We start from the raw sequence: 7,171 nt of genomic DNA, 5'->3' as shown, positions 1-7,171 counted from the left end.
TCAGGTGTTTCCCATTTTGACCTTGGGGTTTCCAGTTCATATTCTGCACACATGTTCCTGTATATTATTCCAGCCACTTGATTGTGGCGCTCCATGTATGCTTTACCTGCCAGCATCTTAGACCCTGCAGTTATGTGCTGGATTGTTTCAGGCGCCTCTTTGCACAGCCTACACCTTGGGTCTTGTCTGGTGTGGTAGATCTGAGCCTCTATTGCTCTGGTGCTCAGGGCTTGTTCCTGAGCTGCCAGGATGAGCGCTTCAGTGCTGTCCTGTAGACCAGCCCTTTCTAGCCATTGGTAGGACTTCTTGAAATCAGCCACTTCAGTTATGGTCTGGTGGTACATCCCATGCAGGGGTTTGTCCTCCCATGAGGATCTGTCCTCCAGCACTGTATCCTCTGCTCTCCATTGCCTGAGACATTCACTGAGAACAATGTCAGTTGGGGCCTTGAGCTTGATTTACTCATGGATCTTGGATCCACAAACACATATATGATATATATATATATACATACATACACACACACACGCACACACACACACACACACACACACACACACATATACATACATACATACATACATACATACATACATATTATTGGTATTGGTAAATAAGGGTTCACTTTTTTATATTGTTAAGGTCTCAGACCCAAATTCTCTGTTATTGGAAATTGGTCAAGCACTTGTTGGAAAAATCTTTCACTGCCTTAGTGAGCTGAAGCTCAAAAAAGGTTTGCACAGAAGTATTAATAAATGCAATTTCTTTAGCCAAAAGTTGCATTTGTGTGTTTACAATTTTTGAATCGAGAAACGATTCTGAATCGAAGCAGCACCTCAACAATCTGAATCGAATCGTGAGTCATTGTAAGATTCACATCCCTAACAGATTGTGACTGATTCTTTAGTGTCTCTATATCTGGCATCTTTCTCTGTTTTTCATCACTTGAACAGTTTATGTAAAGAAAATAAAAAACAAAACAAAGTTAAAGGGAAAATGTATTTTTATTATGAAGTTTGCAAGACTTTCCTTACAGAATGAAAATAAGCATTCTTTACATAAGATCAATGTGTAATATACTGAGTCAATCATAGATATGGTGACATAACCTTCACTAAATCAATTTTTTTTTTCAATAAACAGTCAAGGCAAAAAAAGCTCTAACTATGATACTTGAAGTTAGAGGCAAATGAAGGGAATGTTTTAAGGATTGCATAAGTACAACATCTTTGTCTATATTCAAAGCACAGGAATATCTCACATGTAACAAAACAAAGATCTTATTCTGGATGGTCCTTTGTCTGTCTACAGAAGATAAGAAAATGTATGGAGACAGTCTTTACTCATCCAGCAGTGCACACAGGAGCTCAAACAGAAAAAAGCAACAACAAAAGAAATAAAAACAGAAAACTACACACTTTGTTTAAAATTTGAGAAAGCTGTGAAGCAGTAGCTCGGAGTTTCCGTGTATCAGATCTGCAGTTCCTGCTTTGTTCTGTGTGTTTGCTGAATTTGTTTATACCTCACCAAATTTTCAAGGAAATGCTTTGAATATATTCTTCCCTTTGCATAAGAAACAGTGGAGAGTGTTTTTATACAGACAGAAACAAAACTATGATTTCGGCCGTCATCTAGCTAATCTAATCTAATTTTATCTAATCTAATCTAATCTAATCTAATCTAACTCCACAGACAGGTCACAGGGTTGCTGGAGCCAATCCCAACTACTGTTGGCAGAAGGCAGGGTACACACTGAGCAGGTCACCAGTCTATTGAGGGCAACACAATCACACTCTCAGTTGCACAACTTGCACAACATGCAGCTTTTCCATTGGTTTTCATAAGTGATATTTTTTGTTATTTCTTTCAATTATTGTTTTTCATTGACCAGTTTAGGATTTTCTTTTATTAACCGATCTCTACCAGCAGTTCTGTCTATCTCTGCACAATCTGATCCTAGAATATTAGCATTGTTTGACTTTTTGTTAGTTGTTCCAACAGAAATTGAATTTTTGCACATTCAAGCTATTGCAGCAAGCAGAATGTAAAGACGTAAATTTTATTCATAGCCATCAAATCACAAAATTAATGAAACAATTTTATTCAGAAAGTTCAGCCCTAAAAAAAAAATTTTGGCTGGATCTTGTTGTTGTATTTTATGTTTGTATGCAAAAATGACAATTCTTTAAAAAAAAGAATTTTGTGATAGATGATGGAATGTTGAAAGTGAGACAAATGAGGGGGAGCACCTGCTCACCCCCCACACCAAGAGCTTTTTGTTAGGACTGTTGGAGGAGATCGAAGACCACAGAGAAAGCCCACGCATGTATGGGAAGAACATGCAAACTCCACACAGAAAGGTCCCAGCCGGGATTCAAACCTTTTTGCAGTTAGGTGAGAGTGCTAACCACTGTACCATGCCATGACAGACATGATTGGAAAATATTTTTTTTTAATTCTCTGCTTTTGCTGCTTTACAATTGAGTTTTAAACTCAGACATTTGCAAATGAATCTAAAGGGTGAAGGAAAGAGAAAGATTGAAACTGCCTTCATTGCATCCTCACAGCTTCATTCATTATCTTCATGCATGTCTTAAGTTTCGCAGATCTCTAATCGATTGTCTTACTGTTGAGTGGAACTAGATTTATTAAGTAATATCTTCTAAAGCCTTTGCAAGAAAAAGAGTCTTTTCATTTTTAAATAAATCTTTGGCATTTAGTAGATAATGTTGAGTTGTTGCATAGACCGTCTGTTCCTGTTGATGGTGAGTAGTTTTGTTTTGTTTTTTACCGTGGTGAGGCGTTGCAAAGCTGGCAGTAGACGTGTTGTTAGCCGTGGTAGCACCATCTGTAGAGTTGGTACCATTTACTGCCTTTAAAGACAGACATATCCAGTTAGTATTATAAGGCTTGTATGAAGTTTAAAATATTCTGAATTAATGTTGACTCTCTCAGATTGTCTACATGTTAATGATTTGTGTGGCTCTGTAACAATGGAGCCCAGATGGAGCAACACTGACCTGTGCTTTGACACCCCAAGACACAATCATGATCACTGTTGAGATCAGCAAGATCAATGCTCGCCCCATTGTTGCCTGGATTTCAAATATCTCCTCTAAAGAGAAAAAAAAAAGCAGATTTCAAGCCGTGAGTCATCAAAGTGTTCTCCAGTATTATATTCAAGTCATTTATCACTTTTCAAAGGGAAAACAGGGACTTAACATGTTTTATATGATGATTTGATCAGATTTTATTTTAAAAGACTTACTGTTGAGTTGTGCTGCACCTGATCTCCGTGGATATAGGTGATCTGCATACATTAGTGCAGTCAAGCGTGTAAAAAATAAGCTTTACTCTATCAGAGGATGGCTTTATAAACGTAGTAGCTGGGTGTGTCCTTCCTCAATGCCTCAGCTATTACTGGTAAGAGGTCACTAAACCTTTGGTAAAAGGAAATATGCAAACCTTTTCTTTAATCTCTTATTTTTCTTTAACAAATAGCTAAGTTTAATAAAGCTTATATTTTATTTTATCAAAACACGTGTCAGATAAATGCATCTAGACATTAAAGAAAAACACAATTATAAACAACAAACCAAGAATCAAGTTTCTCATGCACGAGGGAGAGGAGCAAGAGTGACAGAAAACGTCTACCACGCTTCTCTTCTCAAAGGTCTGCCTCTCCTCGTGCTGCTTTTATTAAGAACACAAGAAGGAGGTAACATTTTCAAGACAAAGAGAAAAAGTTCATTAGGGGGTGTCGTCAAATGACCCTTTTGGTTGGATTCTAACTTCAAACAGTATCCCTTATCAGTTAAGGACAGTGTCGTAAACCCCCCTCTCTTCCTTGCTGGGATGAGAAGCAGATGAACAAACACACAGAACTGTTTTCAGAAGAGGTAAAAAGGTCAATCTGAGTTAACATTTAAACATACATTTACACAAATACATTTAAGCAATGATAATAATAAAAACAATTTCCTTCACATAGTCCCTCCTTTTTATCATTGATAAATATTAAAATCTCACATCCAATATCACATCTCTTTTCAGTTTTCTGTGACATCTTCATTTTCATAAAACTTTCAATTTACACTCAGATGAGAAGTTCTTTTTTTTTTCTCAAGTCATTTCAATTTCAAAATCATTACAGTCATCTTGTTCTCCCTTTAACAAGTTGTATTCTTGACTCATAAGAACACTTTGTACTCCACCATTCACAGCTCTGTAAATCATAGATTGAAAAATGCACATAGTAAACACACAACATATGATCAGTACCATAAGAATAGGTGTCACTATTTTTAACAAAAGTTGCCACCAGGAACCAAAAGCAAGCCAGGAGAAGAAATCCCAAGATTGGGGTTTCCTGTCATCCTGCATTGCCTGCTGAACCATTTCAAGTTGATGTAATGCTTCAGTGATGCTGTGACCTTCATCGGTGTTGTCAGGAATAAATGTACAACAGGTATCATTTAACATTTTACAAACACCTCCCTCCTGAGCAACCAATAAGTCCAAAACCAATCTGTTCTGTAGAACCATAAGTCTCATGCTTGAAATTTCTTCATAATAGCCTTTTGATGCTTTAATTGTAGCGTTCAAAAATAAACCTAATCAATAATCAATGGTCTCAATTCTGAGAGCGTTTTTAGCATTTCCCACCTAGGGAAATAACGCCATAGTTACCTTTTCCCCAGTATTCCAGTGTTTATGGTCTTCAGGTACATCTGATCCCCAAATGGAATCATGTGGCTTGACATCAATAAGGTTACGTCTGTGGTCCAGGTGAGGCTCATGGACTGCAGAAACTATGAAAGTGTGACCTGTGACCTTTACAGAAGCACAAAATCCCACTCCAGTCTCTAGGCAAACTGAGGTAGAGGGCCTGCCCACATAACCAAAACATTTGATCAACCACATAAGTACCATTGTTACCTGGAATTAAATCTGGATTAGATCCAACACAACGTCCTCCAGGGCAGGGAACAGCATAACCATGGGAAACTCTGTCATTGATTATCTGGACTGTGAAGGGAACAAGAAGTTCATGACACATCTTCGTCGGCAAAGTTCCTAAAAACTCTGTGCCATTGTTAGTTACGCAATGTGGCAAACACAGTTCCTGGTTCCACACAAGCATATGGAGCTAATGATTTTGTCAATTTCAGTTTTTTAAACTGATACAAACTCTTACAACTCGGTCTTACAAGAGTAACATTTGAAGTGGTGACGGCTCCAGTCTAATATACCCTCTGGTATTATATTCAATAACACAGTCGCTTTCCACTCAGAAAATTGCTTTGCCTGTAAATTAGGATGTAGGGATGAAGCTTCAATTACAGAACAAACATAGCAATCAGATCTATGCATTTCCTTAGCCAGTAACATAACATACCTATACCAAGAATTTGTCATATACAGGTGAGTTATGTTCATTTTTGGACTATTCAAAACATCATGTTCATCAATACTCAGCCATCGCCGAGAAATGTTTCTTTCCTCGTTGGTGGTTCTTCTTGCAGGTGGATAATGATTCCAAAAGAACCAAGTCCTTGTGGTGGCTCCTGTCAGGAATAGCAGGAACAGTAAACAAAATAAACTGTTTCTTAGCCCAGTTGGACACGCCATGGTGGATATGTACCTATCTTCGGGAGGGAGAGGTTACTAGCACATCACCTCCTCAAGTCCTCTAACAGTGTAGGATCCGTGTAGTGCAAAAGAGATCTGGTGTGCTTTCTTCCCTAAAACTAGGTGGATTCCCCTGCTTCGCTGACGTTGAGACAAGCAGCTTCTATACAGCTGCCTCCCTTTGTAGTCAGACTTCCCCACCTAGCAGTTGGAATTAGCCTTACCCAGATGCTTTTTCTTGCAGTGTGACAGGTGGATCCAAGACGTCCTTTCAGCAATCTTGACAGCTGTTGGTGTAGTCAGCAGGACTTGGAATGGGCCTTCCCCCCCGTGGGCTGGACCAACACTTCCTTTTTATGGCCTCCACAAACACCCAGTCACCAACCTGCACTGGTGAAGTGTCCTGTGGAGATAAAAAGGAATCTGGCACTTGATTTGTCCTTTGCACAGTTTTAGTGGTAAACATTTTTCTCAAATAATCCACTAAATTTGCATCATCTGGAGAATGTTGCTGTGTAGGATCAAGGTCTGGTAACCTATAAGAACGTCCATTCAACATTTCAAAAGGCGTTAAAGGTTGACCTGCTGTGCGTGTGATACGCATGCTTAGTTGAACTAAGTCTATGCAGTCAGGCCACTGTCTGTTTGTCTCTTTCATGCATTTCTTTAACTTTGATTTGACCATTAGTACCATTAGTTCTCTCAACGAATCCTGCACTCTGTGGGTGATAACTACAATGTCTCTTTAAATCAATACAAAGATGTTGAGCCATTTTGTCTATCACTTGATTTACAAAATGTGTACTATTATCACTCCTTATCACTTGTGGTATGCCAAAAGTTGGGATTATTCTTTAACAAATAGCTTTAGCTACTGTAATAGCGTCTTGTGTTGCACATGGAAAAATTTCAACCCATTTGGAAAATGCTTCAATAATCACTAAACAATATTTCAATCCTTTGCTTTTATTGAATTCAATAACATACATATGGATTGTATGGAAAGGAAAAGTAGGTTCAGGAAATTTTCCTCTCTTAGGTCTAACATTGCCTTGGGGATTATGACCCTTACATGTAATACATTGTTTACTAAACATTTTTTGAATAGAGAATAAATCCATAAGTCGTATAATATTTCTCAAATAAATTCATCCTCCCCCCTGTTGAATCATGGCAAGGCCCATGACTCAAAATTGCTGCCCATTTGTACATGGATTTTGGTAAAATAGGTTTTCCTTCTGTGCTGACATAAAGACCTTGTTCTAACTTTGCTCCCTTTTTCAACCATAGATCCTTTTCTTGTTGTGGTGCACTGGGTTGCATTTCTTTTAAAACATTAAGTTTATTTTTGTTTCTGTCCAAGATCAGTTTTCGTCAGATCTAAAATCTAATAGTAATAATCTGGTTCACCTCTGCCTTCTAGCACACAGATGTCTACATCTGGACAACGTCGTGCTTGCATCCCCCCTTCTCTAGTGGGGTAAATTCCTAACTTCAATCTTATCATGACATCTCTCCCCAAAAGATCACAAGGACAGTT

General features: G+C 38.2%; 1 long non-coding RNA gene across 1 annotated transcript; it reads right to left on the bottom strand.

Moving 5' to 3' along the window:
• Positions 1 to 985: 985 nt before the first annotated feature.
• Positions 986 to 3,510, bottom strand: LOC105356105. The gene is made up of 3 exons (XR_910358.2): positions 3,269 to 3,510; positions 3,021 to 3,115; positions 986 to 2,873 (listed from the first exon to the last, which is right to left on the bottom strand). It is a non-coding gene; the product is annotated as an uncharacterized LOC105356105 (long non-coding RNA).
• Between the last annotated feature and the right edge of the window lie 3,661 nt (positions 3,511 to 7,171).

Source organism: Oryzias latipes, chromosome 17 (genome assembly GCF_002234675.1).
Source record: "Oryzias latipes chromosome 17, ASM223467v1".
NCBI classification, from domain to species: domain Eukaryota; kingdom Metazoa; phylum Chordata; class Actinopteri; order Beloniformes; family Adrianichthyidae; genus Oryzias; species Oryzias latipes.
The sequence above is the reverse complement of the archived record's forward strand: the minus strand, read 5'-3'. Positions and strand labels throughout refer to the sequence as shown.